Source organism: Tyto alba, unplaced genomic scaffold (genome assembly GCF_018691265.1).
Source record: "Tyto alba isolate M040663 unplaced genomic scaffold, T.alba_DEE_v4.0 Super-Scaffold_42, whole genome shotgun sequence".
NCBI lineage: Eukaryota > Metazoa > Chordata > Aves > Strigiformes > Tytonidae > Tyto > Tyto alba.
The window spans coordinates 33,237,286-33,254,933 of NW_024881318.1; positions in this window are offsets into that span (position 1 = coordinate 33,237,286).

Sequence of the window (17,648 nt, forward strand, 5' to 3'; positions counted from 1 at the left end):
ACTTCTTAGATTTTAACATATATTGAGCAGAAAATGTGCAAGCCTAGGAGTGGATTTGTAAACAGAACATTTCTTTGTTATCTGAACTGTGTGTTTCTCAGTATGTGTCTGCTTCACATCTCTTTATACTGCCTTGCAGTATGTTAACTGATTCAGATTTTTATAGTTGAAAAGTGATTATAAATTTGTCTGATGCCCATTTGCGTGTATTAGCCCTGCACTGAGATAAGTCAGGTTTGCTTAGTTTTATCAATTTCGAATATTTCATTCTCAGCATGTGCCCCATATGAGTGGAAGACCCTGTGTTTCACAGAGAGATACCACTGATCTCAGAGGGATGCACTGATGAGACCAGTGTCTAAAGCAGCTTTGCAGAAAATGACCTGGTGGTCCTGGTGGACAGCAAATTGAAAATGAGTCAACAATGCACCCTTATGGCAAAGAAGGTTAACTGTGCTGGGCTGCATTAGGAGTGTTGCCAGCAGGCCCAGGGAGGTGATGCTTCCCCTCTGCTCAGCACTGGTGAGACCACAGCTGGAGTGCTTTGTCCAGTGGTGGGCTCCCAGCAGAATTGAGACTTGGACATACTGGAGCAAATCCAGCAAAGGGCCGCTTAGATAGCTGGAGTACTGGAGCATAAGACATTCAGAGGGAGGCTCAGAGAGCTGGGACTGTTCAGCATGAAGAAGAGAGGGCTCAAAGACACCTTAGCAGTGCATATTAGTATCTGAAGGGAGGGTGTAAATAAGTCAGACCCAGGCTCTTTTCAGTGGTGCCCAGTGATGGGGCCAGAGGCAGTGGGCACAGTCTGAGACACTGGACCCTTTGAAAATCAGAAAACACTTTTTTTCCTGTGAGGGTGATCTGGCATAGGTTTCCCAGAGAGGTTGTGGAGTCTCCCACCGTGGAGATCTTCAAAAGCCAGGAGATGGTCCTGGGCAACCAACTGTAGGTGGCCCTGTGGGAGCAGAGGACCAGATGACCTGCAGAGATCCCGGCCAACCTCAGCCATTCTGTGATTCTGCAATAGGGGATAGCCTGGTTTGCAGAAGCCATTCTGTCTTCGGCAACAGTTTCACAAGACCATGTATGAATATTATTTTTTCAGTGAAAAATGAACCAAGTCTACCAACCCGTTATGCATGAAAAGAAGCATCTGGCAGTAGGCTTCAGTCACTGCTGGCCTAGACTGGATTTAACTGGCAACTTAGATGTAAAAGGCACAATATCATGTTACCCATCCCCAGAGTGCCTGATGACTTTGCAGTGACCCAGTTTGATTTATTTTTCAAGAACTCATTAGTTACAGATGAATGTTCAGCTGGAGAATAAAAATGAACTAAGAAGACCCAACATTTCTATTAAAAATGAAAGTAAGTTTTTTTTTTTTAAGTCAATAACAATAAGCCATATGAGGATATAATTTTGCATAAAAAAATATATTTGAATTCTTAGCTGCAGTTTTTATTTTATCAGGTTTAGATAATTTCAAAATATTTTCAATTTCCCCTCTGAGTCTCAAGAAAAAATGTAATTATGTTTATCATTAGATTAAAATTGATTTATGACTATTAAGTCATGCCTATGCCTCTGCTGCAGTTGGTCCTGTTATTCTGCTTAGGATTTGAGTTAGTTTCTACCCAGAGTAATTTTTAAATTGTAATGTTGCTCTTTCTCTGTATGAATTTACTGCATTTTTCAAGATGAGGTTTTTTTCTGGTGATCTCAGCACATCCCTATATGAAGAAAAAGGTTCTGGCTAAATTGTTGTCATATGTAACCTTCCAAATAATTTACAAAAACAAAGAGGAGGTAATTTTTTTTGAGGTATGTACAAATCCATGTTAAAGATAGAAGCACACTTTCTCTTTTACAGGATTCCCTTTGTAGTACAATTGACATGCAAAGCAGTTGGAATGCCTTTTTGACAATACACAACTAAAAGCACAATGCTACAATCCATATTGAGGGAAATTAACTCAGTACTTAATTTCAGAAAATTGTCTAGTAAAATTGGGAACAGTGTAGCTTGGGCACTGAGGAAGATAAGCAAAGTCAAGTAAACAGCAGGAGGTTTTCTTGTTGCATCTGCTTCTCCTGGGAAGTAGGCAGCAGTGTAAGTGGGCCAGATGAATAATATTTAAAAGTTTTTATATATTTTGGATTCTATTAATATTCTGTTTTCCCCTCACACACCTTCTGAAAGAAACAAAGAAAATGCAAAGACTTTTACTCATTATTATAAATTGCTTCCTGCTTAAATGTGTCTGGGCCTCAATACAAAGTATTGCACTGGTGGTGTTTTCAGACCCACATATATTTTTGTCTTCCTTGTCAAGTATACTGCTTTTAGAACAGAAGTGTCAGGGTGTTCCCACCCCACCTCCCCTACCACTGGAGGTGATTGTTGAAACGCAGAGACAGGGTAGTGTGTCATGGCAAATACTGCCACAGCTTCTGAGCACTGTACAACAAAGGCACAGCTAATGCAGTAGTAAACCTCGAAGTAGTGTGCAATTATTAAGCTGTTGGTACATGCTCAGTCCTGTCAACTACCCAAGGAGGCAATTAATAGCTCTATTAATAATGCACAATCTACTACCACTTCTTCATTAAAAATGCTTGGACAGTAGGGTTTACTGAACACATTGTCTAGGCTAGGAAACCGGTCACAACCTGCTAAAAAACAAAATGAAAAGTTTTTATAAAGGGACTTTTAGTCTGGTCTCTTTCTTTCCCCTCTGCTCATCCTCTGAAAAACCTCTGGAATATTTTAAAATTCTTGCAAACAATTCATTTTTTAATTTTGAATAGGAACTTGAACTGTGAACTGAAGCATGACTGTAATCAAGGTCTGTAGGTTCACAAAAGGGTCTAGTAGAAGTAATTTATGTGTGTGCATTGATCATAGGGAAGAAGGGGAAATAGGTTCAGGGCAGGCAAAGAGGTGCATGATAGACAATTTTGACTCCTTTGTACTAGATCTGTGTATGGTTTTAGGAGTCACTCACCCCTACTCTTGCTGTGCTGAACAAGGGATGAAAGGTAGATGAGACAGAAAATAAGCAGAGGGTGTGAAGCAAGTTGCCAGTCAGCATTTACCTAGTTCGGTTTTACTGAAACTGGACAGCCTGTTCAGGGAGGACAGAACTTTGTATTTGGGGACTGTGCAGTCATACATTTTAAGTGTTTAAATATGAAGGGCCATGTTTATGCTTGGGGTAACTTTGTTAATTAAAATGAAAACCAAAAACTCCATAAAGGATTATACAGATGCAGCCTGCTTGTTCTCTGTGAGTAAAGCCAGAAAGTCAGCTTTTATCCAACAGTGATTTAAATGTGACACAAAACAGAAGTTAACTGGAGTTTGCAGCACCACTCTCTTATTTCCCCTTAACAACCAAGAGTTCACCCTCTCCTCAAATGAGAGAAGGTTGGTGCAGGCATACCTCTACTGCTTTCTCATGTGGAGGTCACACCTGCTTTCCAGACACTAGTCCTTGTCTCTCCGTTTGCTTTACTTGTGAGGGTTGTGATTGTGTCAACGTTTACCGTGGCTTGGACTCTACGTTCACGCAGAGAGCTGGCTGTGCTGAAGAACGTGTTGAACTCTCTGCCTTGATCTGATGCTGTTATGAGGTAAAATACTTTTATTTCCCTGCCTCTATTATAAGAAGCTTGTATTTCAATCACATGGTATTTTACTTCTCCCTTATTTACATGGCCACAGCAGACATAAGTAAGAATAAAATTCTTCTCCAATTAGATGTTGACAGCTTATGTTTTCTTCCCATGTATGCCAAGTTGCTGTCAAAGGCTGAATCATAACAAATAACTTGCGTTTTTGAAGTGACCAGAAGACTTGTATTGGAAATTATACCTGATTTTGTGCTTGATATTCAGTGTCATATTTTCATGCACAATCCATTGCTGTGGTGGCTTATACTGATGCTTTGTTACATTTACCACTTTTGAGGAGATCAACAGTTTTTAAACTATGTATTGCATCATCTGTGAATACAACTGTTACATTGGCTTTTCTCACACCAGGAGATGGAGGTAAAAATAAAGACAAGACCCCAATACTAAGACATGAATTCACTGCAAATGAAAGAGAACTATCTATATGCCAAACATCATTTTCTTTCTCTGAAACAGCCATGGTTTCTGGTGGAGGTGAATTCATATCTATTTGTGTTATTTGTATTGTGGTTTATAGCCCATTTTACTGTAGTAGTATCTATTATGTGCATTCTCCCTTTGGGCTTTCAGCATAGTTGCTCTTCTCTCCACCACCTTCCACTGAAATCAATTTTATATGCACTTGGATGCCTTACAGACTTGAAGCAGTTACTGCTTCGTTGTGCAGCATTACTTCCCATCTCCTTTGTCCTTCTAACATGAAATGAGAGAGAAAACAAGGAGGAAAAAGGCATGGTCTGACCATTCACTTTGGGCTTCTCCTTTTCTTAGACCAGGACACCTTGTTGCTATTAGTGCTGTTGTCTGCTGTTGCAACCCTAGGGACATGTCAGTGCTCCTGCAATTCTTGAGGTTTCTGTGAGCAGTTCTTAAGGTCAAGGAATAAAGCAGTGAAGCTAAGCATGTCTGACATTCTGCAGATGCACAAAAGACAGTAAGTATTCCATGTCAGTGCACTTAAGCGCTTAGAAGCAGTAATTAAAGTAGGTTATTAAAACCTCACAATTCACTTAAACTACATAAGGGGCAATCTTATCAAAATAAAAACATTTTACTTCTGCCTTGGAAACCATTATTAGACCAACTTCCATTGCTGCACCACTGGATGTAACTTTTGTGCCATTCCTTCATGCCATCCTTATATCCTACCATTTCTGTGTGACAGCCAAGATTTAAATCCTGGTCATCTCGAGTGCTTATAGGAAAATCATTTGCCTTGCATCATTAATCAGATTTTTCATTTCTTGGGAATCTGGGAGATATGCTGTGTAGCAAGGCCCATACCAGAATCTAGGTACATTAAAATTGTAATTTCACTGAGATGCACAGGTTTAAAAAAAAACAAAAACAAACAAAAAAACAATGCACTAAGCCCCTTGTCCTGTATCTGGCAAGTTGATTGTTTCTGCTTAAGGGTACATAAATTGAAAAGGATATTACTGTCTCTTTCTCCTGTGTTACTCAGGCTCACTTCAAAGCCGCCTCCCTGTTCCCAGAACATAAATGCCAGGTTCAGCCCATGTGAGACTCAGCCACCAAGCTGTAGGTTAAAGGGAGAAGCTTGAGTTTATTCTTAAGCACTCAAGTGACACATTTTTTCTTAGGAGATGCCATGCAGTTACTCTGTCGTTCTGACTACGTCTGGGACTTGTGCTCTCTGCTTTTCTGACTGTGCTAGGTCTGACTGCAAGTTAGCACCTGAGAGACATAGCTGCTACAGTCCCTGGAGTAGAAATTAATTCAAAGCAGTGCTTCTGGGTGAGCATGTTTCCCTGGATGGCGCACAGGGATTAATAAAGGAGGAAAACTTTTGGTAGGCCCAACTGTGTGCATGGGCTGCTCATCACCTCTTAGAGCTCAGGTGAGCTCAACCATCTCGTCCCCGCCTGTGACGTCCCTGCTGAATTCCACAAGTAGCCTTGCTGCCTGTTCTGCCTGTGTCACTGTTCCTCTGACCACAGAGTGCTGCTTGCTTCCTTGAGACTTCTTGTTTTAATGGTCTAACATCTGTCTGGTAAGAGATTTCTGGCCGTGGGGAACAGTCCCATTACTGCTCTGGTGACAGGCAGTCGTGGCTGGCTTTCTCAGTGCATTCCAAGAGTTCATGGCGTTCTCCCTGGAGACGGCTGTGTTGCTGCTTTCCTTTCTACTTGCTTGCTGCTGTAGCCTCCTTTAATGTAATTCTGTGGGATCAACCAGAGTAACATTAGGTAGGGAATCACAGACATCCTACAAAATAACAAAGGCATCATTTACACTCCTACTGGTGTGTCATTCACCTCCAGACACCTCACCTGCCTGAGGCCCATCAAGTAGTCTTTTGTTCAGCCTTTGGAGCCACTGAGCAAAAAATGATCTCTAGTTATTTTTAAAGTAAATGAGCTCGCACAGCAAAGTATTTTTCAATTTATCCCCGCATTGTTTCTGACTAGACACAGGATGAACAAATACAGTGCCAGACAGTGACAGCTTCGTGAAAAGATCATAATTTTAAACTCAGAAATATACCTACCATACAAAATTCACACAATTATCTTTTGAAAAAATAGATTATTCTTCGTATAAGACTTCAAACTTTGCTGCTCATGAAGAGAGTAAAAGGTCCCCTGAGGATGTGCCAGAAGACCATCTCCAACACATCATGCCCCCTAACCTCCTGTCATCCTTTTCAGCCATTAGCCCCCACCTCAGTCTTACCATATATTTTGGTAAATAAGCACTGGGACCCATCAAATGGCAGCCCTGTTCAAGTAAGGCTGGCCTTAATTCATCTGTCCAGGTTAGACTGCAGTGCAGGGCGCATGCTCTTCAGCAAGCACACGGTCTGACAGCATGTCGTGTGATGTCACTATTTGACTTGACTACAGCATTCAGTCCTGAAAAATGCTGGAAAGATAAACATGAAATTTCAGTACATGTTTTCTAACCTTAGTAATACAGAAAGCTACAGAAAATATTCTTCTGTGAAGGCTGCATTCACTACAGGTGTAAACATTTTCAGGAAAATTTGCATACATACTATCTTCTTGCGTATTCACTGGTGGGGCCTATTTTGCCCTCTAGTTTTGCCAGAAAGTACTCTCTGTCTCACATAAACATATCAGCTGTCTTCTGATAGCCTTTACACCCAGTAGTCAGTGTCAAGGTTTACACTGCATTCAATCGTGTCAAAGGCAGTAATCCATCAACTGTATATTTAATGATCCTTCTTTGCAGAGGATTGTATTTTACCTTTAAAATTTTAGGCAGCAAGGTCATTTTGACTTACCTAAGGGCAAATCCTGGGAGACTGTTAAATGAAAATGAAATACAGTTAAGTGAGGAATAAGTGGGAAATTTAAAAAATACCTGCCCTCGTGATTGAGAAAGTAATTTTTGAGATCTCTACTGAAGAATCTCTTGCTCTGTAACACAGAAATGAATTTCAGCCTGATGACAGGTCTTGCAGACATGCCTTCAGAGGTCTGTGAGGAATTGTGTTAGCCCATGGTGTCTCTGAAGGCCATCTCTGGCCATGTGCCCTCTCCATTCCTGCAAGGAACTTCTTCATTCCTGCAGGAGAAGGAGGGGAGGAGAGCACAGGGAAATCTGCTTTCTCAAGCAACAGACCTCAAACAGGCAGATCAAGCAGCCTGTGCCTGGGGATCTCCAGGCTGGGAGACAGGCAGGTAGAATTAATACTAAATAAAATCCCTGGTCCTATTTCTGTAAGTATTAATGTTTGCATAGATTATCACAAATTGTCAACAAAATGTTTGCTGTAGGAGATACAAAGCTGAATTTTCACCTTTTACTTGTAAATGATGAGGCATCCAAGAATATTTCCAAGTCTGAATGGGAGAAACCACTGTTAGAGACAAAAGGATTATCGTGCTCTTTATGCCCTTCAGTCATGAGTCTTTTTAAATATCCAGTGCACCTCAGTCACTGTCAGGTTTGCACTGAGGATACCTGTCCAGTAGGAATTTAAGTTATGCTGTCAATATTTCATGTAAACCAGAAAGCAAATGACAAATAGTAGCAGTTCTTGTCTGAATAAATTCAAGCTCAACTTTTATTTCCTCCAACCTAAACTGAAATTAAGCTGTCATGTTTCAGATGTCACTATTGTTCCCTTGAGCTATGTAGTAGCCTGGTTTTATTTTAAATGAACAATACTTTCTTCCAATTCAGATCTACATGACTGCTCCTACTTTCATGTGAATAGCATTGTGGTGTAAGTAGAATCTAGATTTCAACATCACAACAGGAAATCTTGTGGGAGTACCAGCAATGACAGGATTTACCTGCAAGTGTACAGTGAGTGGAAAGAAGACAGTTTTTAATGCGCCAGAGGAAAGAAAAAGTCAAGCTTCCTGAGATTTTGTCTGAAATTTATGTTCTTCTCCTGTAAAGCCCACTGTGATAGGCCTCCACTGCAAAGAATAAAAAGTATAATGTTTGAGAGGAACAGAAGTATTCCTGGACTCCCCTGCATTTGTAGGCCTGTATCTCTGACTTGCAATTTTCTGTTAAACCTCTGAACCTGCAGATCAGGATTCACTGTGGTCATGGACAAACATCTCAGCAAAGCTGCCACTCAGCCTGGAACTCAGTAAAATCCTGATGTAGAAGGCCAGTGAATTACAGCTAACTTGAAGAGAAGCTGATATTATGTATACCATTCTTCACTTTTGTCTTTCATCTGTGTTATTTGTGGTCTCATATAACAGCTTTGGAAGACAACTGTCTATAGTGAGGGTTTAAGTTTGATTTGGGCTTGGGACATATGCTGTCCCAAGGCAGATGAGCACTGTACTCTTGCTAGTGCTCATTCTTCAACAGAATTCCACTGGATCCCAAAACTCCTGTCCAAAGCATCCCGAGGTTTGAAAATTAATATATCAAAAATACAGAATAAATGAGGAAAAAAATAGTCCATTTGAAAAATACTAGAAAAAGCAATCTCTTAGAATCTTTATTGAAAGAAATTAAAAATATATTTTGCTACAATTGGAAATATCAATATTTACACGCATGTATAAACCCCATTACAGAATCATCCTGCTCCACCCTGGATACCAGTTTTACATCCTTCCCTTCCCTCTGTTTATATTTTTGCTAAAGGCCATGTGGTTTAATTTCCCTTCTCAGACTCCTATGAACTTCTACAGACCTCAGAGTCTTGACTGGTTTTACTCATTGACCTCCTTTCCTCCCAAAGCATCAGAAGACAGTTGTAGCATGGTGTTGGTTCAAAATGTCAGGCTTTCTTAAGTAGCCAGAAATCCGTTGCTGCACCAATTCCAGGCTCCAGATATTCTGACACAACATAGACTGCTGTGTTTTTCACTCAAGAAGAAATAAAGCTGTGGAGTTGACTTATTCTGTGGTACACATACTGGGAAAAAACCCCCACCAACCGAACAAACCAAAAAACAATCCCAAACAATCAAAAAACCTAACCAATACAAACCAACAAAAAACAAACAAAATTAACCAAATGGAAGAATTATAGCAGAACTGAGAGAAACATGAACACCATGAACATGAGGGCATTCAAACTAAGACTAGCTTCTAGAAAAGGTACATACCTTTTGCTTTATAAACATTTATTTGAAAGTTTAAAAAACTAGTTAAAAAGCCTGTTTGCTCAGTTGTTAGCTTCAGGGCTTTGCTTATGTTTCATTGCTTTCCACAGTCATAGAATAGAATAGAATTAGAATAGAATAGACTAGAATAGATGAATAGAATAGAATAGAATAGAATAGAATAGAATAGAATAGAATAGAATAGAATAGAATAGAATAGAATAGAATAGAATAGAATAGAATAGAATAGAATAGAATAGAATAGAATAGAATAGAATAGAATAGACTTCAGTTGGAAGGGACCTCCAATGATCATCTAGTCCAACTGCCTGACCAATTCAGGGCTGACCAAAAGCTAAAGCATGTTGTTAAGGGCATTGTCCAAATGCCTCTTAAAACACCAACAGGCTTGGGGCATCAAATGCCTCTGTAGGAAGCCTGTTCCAGTATTTGGCCACCCTTTTGTTAAAGAAATGCAACTATTTCTTCTCTAGACTTTAACAGACCAAGGAAGAGGAAACATTTCTCCACTAATCTCTGTACAACACTGGTGTATCTCAAGCCTGATGGGAATCTTTGCATTATAGCAAAATACAAACATTACCAAAGAAAATTAATTTAAGCAAACAAACAAAAAAACCTTTAGGGATGTAACTACTTAGCTTTCTTGAGTTTCGATGGGAGAAATATGCTTTGCAGTAATACTTCCTTAAGCAATCCATCAACTTCTTGGTTTTATAACAGGTAATCCTAAGTTTAAACACATATGTAACAATGGAGTGTTTTCATGCCATCTTCAGCATGTATGTTGGAAACATAGCCCAGGCTTTGGTATGTTGCAGCAACTGAAAATATTAACAAACTTAAAAGAAGGCTATATAAAACAACGGATACCGCATGAGGAAGGCATTTGATTAATGACCACATACTTCAACATCTTTAATTATTTTTTTCTCCTTGTAAATTAATGCAACTCTAATGCCTTACATGTATAAATTAAGGCATAATTTGAAGTCTCCAGGACAGACAATGTTCCTGGAGCACAGGAATAGGCCTATCAGGGAGTGAAAACAAAGAGCAGGGCAAGGACAGGGGAGCTGTGAGTTGCAGGTGGCATCAGGACAGGCCCATCGCAATAGCCAGGGCCTGGACATGGGGTTGGGGACATGGCCAAGGTCATGCTTAGACATCAGCCCACAGGTTATCCTAGCTCAGTGGGGGTCATGGCCAGGCAGGGTCCACTGGTGACACAGCTCAGGCAAGGATCAAAAGAAAAATCCCAGCTTAAAAGCAACTTCCAGTGTAGGTAGGGAGATCTCCTTTGCTGAGGCTTTGACATCTCAGAGTCTTCCAGTTTACCAAAACTTTGGGGTTTGGTTTGGTTTGTTTACCCTTTGCAAATAGAAAAAAAGTAATTGCTCATGTTCTTTCACCTTGTTCAGAGGACCTGAGATGACACCAGCAGGGCTTCACTATGTGAAGAATAAACCATGAAAGAGCACCAGGTGGTCCCCTCTGCCCCTGCAGTGCTGCCTTGCCACCATCCTGGCACAGGGTGAAGTGGTCTGAGGGTGCACGCAGTGCTCAAACTCCTGGGTGCCACAGGACAAGGAGCGTGGCATCAGTTTCCCAGGGCTCAGAGGGAATGCAAGCCACAGGCGAAGGTTTGTGAGTTGCTTCTAGAGCCAAGCAGCAGTAGAGAGAAATGAACTTCAAGGTTGTCTTCTCTGTCTTCACCTTCCATGCTTTGTCACTACTGAAATATTTTGCTGGTATAAAACCTTTCATAACGTCTCCTCTTGAACTCTACCAATCACAGTCCCATCCTGGTCTGCTTAGGATGATTATAATTAGAAGCCTAAAGTAAAGGAAAACAACAGAGTTTAATAAATTAAACTGTACCACTGAAGTTGGGGGGAATACTCTGAATTTCTGAAGAGCTCTACTCTGCAAATTCATGCAATGATCAGTCAATGTCAATAATTTACATTGATGAAGCAGTGAAATGAGATGCAATCATGCATTCTCTGAACAAACCCCCACTGGCTGGTCACACAGTAGAATGTCCTTAATAGCCAACCAAGAATAGCCTTTTTGAAACAAACTTCTGTGGGTGGCAGATGTGTGTAAAATCAGGATGATTGCCGCAATCTGAAAGTTTACATTTCTGTAGGCAGATGGATTGTGTTGATGCAGTTTGCTGTTCAACTAGTACCTTTCTGCGTAAACAGGTACAAAGAGGTGTGTTTTCTTTAAACATCAGTTTTTAGAATCTGCGTCTTTGTTTTTATGAATATGGTGTCTGTTTCCATGGAAATAAACCTTTAGCAGAGAGTGAAAGCCAAAAGTATCAAAAACCTAATCAGCAGGGAAGTGCACAAGTCCTCAAGGTCAGTATATGTCTAGAAATCAAATTTAGGGGCTCTTATTTGCAAACTTCTAAGCTTGTGTTAGTCTTGAGCTGTTCCTGGTTACTTCTCTCTGTTACTTGTCTTCAGGTCTGGAAGGAGAAGGTTTTTCTCATTGCAGTCTTCTTTTTCACTATCAGGACAACATAATGCAAAAGCCAGCCTATGAAATATATTTAATTCTTAACCAAGATAACAACTTCAGATGACTGTGACTTCTCACTGGAACAGACTTCTTCCTTTTAACTCATAGCATAGAGTGTAAACCTTGATTTAATTTCCAAGAATCTCAAAGCCACTTTACTATATCAACCCAAAGAAATAAAAAGTAATTTCTTTCCTTACTTCTAGGTCAAAATAAGGTGAAATAGTCCTTCCAGGACAGAATTGTGTTTCTTGACTGAATAAGGAATAGCACAGCAAAACTGGCCATTGTAACCTACAAAGCTTTTGAATCAGAAATATCAGACAAGAAAGGGAAAGGTGACCTTTTTCTGCTTTTGCTTTTTATGCTTACATTCTCTACAGAATGTAAGAAGATAAGATCCCCAAGGACATTCCTGCCCAGGACCAGCAACCTGAATGTGGGTCACTACCAGCCCTGGAGTCTTACCCCATGTGACTTGGTACAGCCTGTTGAATCCTGTGGTGGGACCCCACTGCTTGAGGAAAGTTTAATTCTGTCTGTGTCTTAATTAGTTGGCATAATAACGTTAGCTGACATTCAGATCTTGGAAGAGCTTGCTCAGGCTGAAAGAAGTTCCTTCCTGTCCAATTGACCTTGAGTCTGGAAAGAAGTAGATCTGCTGTTTCCTTTTTCTTTTCTGGCTGCAGCAAGTCACTGAAATAAAGTGCTTTGTTTGTGGCAGTGCTTTTGTCTCTTAGTGCCAACTAAAGCCTTTCTGGGAGGTCCGTAATTTTTCTTCTGTATAAAGTTGGCTTTCTTGAATATTTATGTTTAGAGCTGTATATATAAACTAATTAAGAAAATAAATTAAGTCCATACAAACCATTTCTGTTCGGAGACACAATAGCCTTGAATTTTTACTATGTGTTTCTGCCTAAGTTTGGTCAGAGGTCTTGGTTTTCTTTTTTGTAAGAGTTCAGCTGAGTTGTTTAATCAGGCATTATAAGCAGGTGTCTTTCTCTCTCCTTTTTCCCCCCTTACGCTTTCTTTCAGCCTGCCATTTCTCCTTCTCTGACCTCTTCTCCCCATTTCCCATGAAGAGGCTTTAGGAATTAACTCATTTAGTTTGGCATCTTCGGTCAGCATCACAGCCTGGGGCCAAGCAGGCCTAGCACTAAGTCCTTGGAGCATACGCTAAACATCACCACCAGACTGTGACCTATTGAAAGGCATCATTGCTTACAGGCTCCTTGTTGGTTCTGCAAGAGGGAATTATACCTCTAATGCAGAAAATTATCAGGCAGCCTGGCTTTTGCCATGTCCCTGTGCTTAGGCATTTTTATTCATAGCACAGGTCTTACAATTTTCTTTCTTTGCTGCATAGAGAAATTGGCAGTGACTGAAAGAGTGTTTTTTAGCAGTTAAAGAATGAAACGGCAGGAGTGTCCAGCCCATACTTCCTTCCTGGCCCTTCACCCAGCTTTTCCATACCTATTCAATTCAATTTAATAAAGAATTGCATTCCCACTAGAATTGCATATGATGGTTCAGTAACCTACAGCATCCTGTTGAGTTTCTGGTTTCTATGTCTGATAAGGCTTTCTCTAAGGAAGTGGCAGCTCTTTTCTGCCAATGGGGGCATGCAAATTAGAGGGAGAATAACTGTTAGAGAAATTTCATCTTTAAGTTCAGTAGCATTTTTGGCCACCTGAAAGAAGTAAAGCTAAGATTTAGCCTCTGTGTCAGCATCAGACTGATCATATGTCATGCTTTGTATGCACATTATGACAACTGACCTTTCATTACTGTTTCCACAAATCCTGACATTGGCTTCCAGAATTCAGTGCCATTACTGTTTGCACTGAGAAGCACTGACCAAATTCTCTTTTCTTTCCATACCTCCTGGCCATTCTAAACTTTCTCCTCAGTTTTGTTACTTATTTGTTAAAGCTATTATTATTTTATTTTTTAGATATATTTTTTTAGGTGCCTCTGTCCTGGAATTCAGTCCATATGCCATGTGGATGCCCTAATTCTTCTGACCACTCTCTATCTGTAATGCATTTTTGTATCAAATCTATTAGTTCATCTAATTCACAGCCAACTATATTGAATAAAAAAGCTGAGTTTATTGTGAAAGGTGTTCTCTAGAGAACCCTACACTATCTCTATGACAAAGTTAAGCTAAATGAATCCTAGAGTTGCTGTTTGCAACACAAAGAGGTTCAAAATTGTAACTGCTGTGAGTGTTACAAGACTAGTGCGAGGAGATTGACTTCTAAGAAAAATGGATGACTACATGTCATCCTACAGGTGATGGAAGTCCTGGATGATGACAAATGCAGGTAATAGAGCTGACAGAGAGCAGCTGTTTATGCAGAAGAGTGCACAGGATGGCCCAAGAGTTTTTTTCTGAACAGTATAACTGTGTCACTACAACAGCGGGGACACTGGCATGAGCCTACATCTATGATGTAACAAGCTATTCTCTCCAGATGGAAGTATTCTTTACCTACTGTGGTTTGGTAGCAGCAGACTTGATATTCAAGTCATTTCCAATGCAAGAATAAACAACAGTTTCCCAACACAGGTGATCAAGGAGCCAAGGATCAGAGGTGCTCTGAAGGGGCAGGAGGATCTGAGGAACCACAGGCTACTCAGCCTCACCTTGATCCCTGGGAAGGTGGTGGAGCAGCTAATCCTGGAAACCATTTCCAGACATCACACAGGGCAAGGAGGTGACTGCAAGTAATCGGCATGGATTTATGAATGGGAAACCATGCCTGACCAATTTGACGGCCTTCCACAGTGAAGCGACTGTCTTGGTGTATGTATGTACAATAGGAAAGAAAGACTGGGAAATAAATACTCAGAGCAATGACCAGAGAAAAACCAGGTTCCTGCTGTATGTAATAGATTCAAGAAATGTTTACTTAGCATAAATTTGGATGCCTGTCTGTTGGGTATTTTTTATACTAGTGCTGACAACTTCTTGCTGTAGCAGATGAAAGTACAGTGTTTCTGCCTTCTTTGTGTTTCTTTCCTGTTCTGGTGCTGAGTCTCCATTAGCATTTCTGGAGGAGTAAATACTTTGATTGGGAGAAGATGGCTTTCTTTTAAATATTTGACATGGGAGCGCTACAGAGACATCAAGAGGAAAATGTGAAGATAAAGGAGGTGCTGTTTTGTCAGTGTCTGCATTCAAACACCCATCATTACAAGCAAATGTGCTTTATTTGGTACCGTATTATTTATGGAATCGTAATGGAGCTAACTGTCACCAAGTGACATCGTTTTTATGAGTGGACTGTTTTCGGCTGCTGAGGTACCTTCTGCTGTAAGTGGAGGAAATATTCTTCACCTTTGTCCAGCTCCTCTTCCTCTTTGGTGACTGTTCCTGCTTAATAAATAAATGCAAAAACATGAGCAAAATCTAATAAACCAGCCATAAACAGACAGTGTGTTGGACCTGTCCTGCTTCTGTCTCTGTTTCTGACAGAAGCTAGTATTAGACGTATTCGAAGAATATGCAAGAAAGGCTTTCACTAACTAGTCAACCCAAAGGGAAAGGCTTTTACTGTTTTTATTATTTGCATGGTGATGGCACAATGATTTTTTGGATGGTAATTAGTTTTCACCAGCCTCTTGTAGCAGGATGCCATGTTGCCAATATCTATTATTCAGTCCTTCTATAATCCTAAATTATTGGTTTCACTTAAAATTTGTGGCAAGGGGTTCAATATGGGCTTATTATCTGCATGAAGTCATTTCCTGGTATTGACCTGAAATGCTTTTCCTTTCAGTTTGTCCTTGTTCTAATGTTAGAAAGGCCAAATAGATAGGGAGCTCTCCCCAGGCTTATCATTAATATTTCACCTTTGTGTGGATCCCTCTTGTTTGTCACCTGTGAAATCCTGCATAAGGAGAATTACTACAGTGACTTTTTGGGCCAAAACCACATATATTTTTAAACTCAGTTCTTGAGCTACTGACTTTCTGCTTGGAATAAACTTTGGTTAGATCCCATTGTTCTGTCAATCCTTTTGTTCATGTATTATTGCTCTGTCTTGAGCTACAGTGAGCAAAATCAAATAGAACATCACCACAGTTAACTGTATTATTTGCTTGGAATAGAAAAATCTGAGCATACATGAGTGGGAAGAAAAAAAAAAAAGATAGACTATCAGATAAGATAAATTAGGAAGTATCTAAAAAGACTAGTATTTTTAAGTTCTGCCTTTGGTTTTCAGTGGATTGGTGAGGTTTTAAACTTTATATGCACCTGATGGTGCAGAGGGGAACTTTCAGTGGTTCCTTTCAAAAGCTTAGTCTGTGAAGAAGCCCAGAAATGGCAGGTGTTTCTGGCAAATCTCAGTAGGTATGGGACTTCACTACAGATGTCCAGGTAATCCAGGGCATTTCTGGCTTGCTGGTGAGCAACACCAAAGGCGTAAATGCCGGTACTGCTCTGAGAGCTGCAGGTACCTCACGCTTTGGAAGGTCACATCTCAGCTTTTCCACGTCAGACCATGGGAAACAGAAGAACCAGGGAACCAGCAGCCTTTTCCTGGAAATGTGCTGCTATAACATGTTCTCAGGAGTTGTTTTTCTTTGCATGATGTTGCCTTTGTGAAACGGTAGAAGTACATTCCTTATTCATACTAAACTCCTAGATGACTGACACTCATCTTTCTCTCACCTATGTTTTCATGAGGAAGGACAACTGCCATTGGAAAAAATATAGTAATTTGAAATGTTTTGTCTTTGTAGGTGGTTTCGATTCAATTAACAAAGTAGGTTAATTCAGATTCTGGTGAATGAATTTATCTTTGTGACACAACCAGGCAACCTAAGTAGGACAAAAAACCTAATACACTTCTGGTTTTCTTTACCCTGATCCTGAGGTGACACTTTAGCCATTAAATGCTTACCTACCACTGTATAGTGAAGCCGTTAACAACATGGGTGGCCTTAACTGAACACCAATAAAACATTGTTTCTGCTGTGACTAGCTTGAAGTCCTTGAAACAGACACAGATAAATTTCACAGGATGACCTAGGGAAATCTTTCTGGGATATTTCCACGCAGCTCTTTCTCTCCTCCTATGCAGTGCAGTGGTAGAGAAGACATTTGGCAGACAAAGGATTGCAGCTACGAAAGGCATGAATTTCAGTAAACTCCTAAGAACATGACCTTGTTACAACCATTTTTTATGATCTATGCTTTTTTAATGAGGATATGCCATGTTCTCAGGCTACAAGCTAAAAAAACAGGAGGCAATTGGGAAGGACCTCCTTTGTGTGCGCTGCTTGAGAAGTCCCTGTCCCGTCTGATGTGAGTGACACTCTGTGTTGCTCTGATGGTGGTAATCTAACGCGGAGGGAACAGGAGCACAGTGTTCCAGGATTAGAAAGTTATGCATTGTAGCAGGAACACTGGTGGGGGCATAGTAGGGCTGTCATTGTAAGTGTAAGAAAGAGGTAGCAGAGCAGTAAAAGAACAGTTAGGCAGTGCAGGTAGTTTATGCAGTGTCTTGATAAGAATTAGATTAACTTCTGAGTATACTACTGTCATACAAGTAGTGGGGTAAAATCCTGAATAAAACAAAATGAAAGTCATTGACAGATGTGTATCTTTATTTACAGCTTTGTCTCCTAGACTACTTTCTTTCTTGGGAATTTATCTCAAACACTGTGTTTAAGTCATGGTCATCTTAGACACAGACTCCTGTTGGAATCTTTTCTTTGTTCAATCAAGTGACAAAAACAGTATTTAGTTTTACATTTTGGTTTGCTATTTTTTTTTTTTTAATTTAGAATAAATGCCAGTCCAAAGGGATT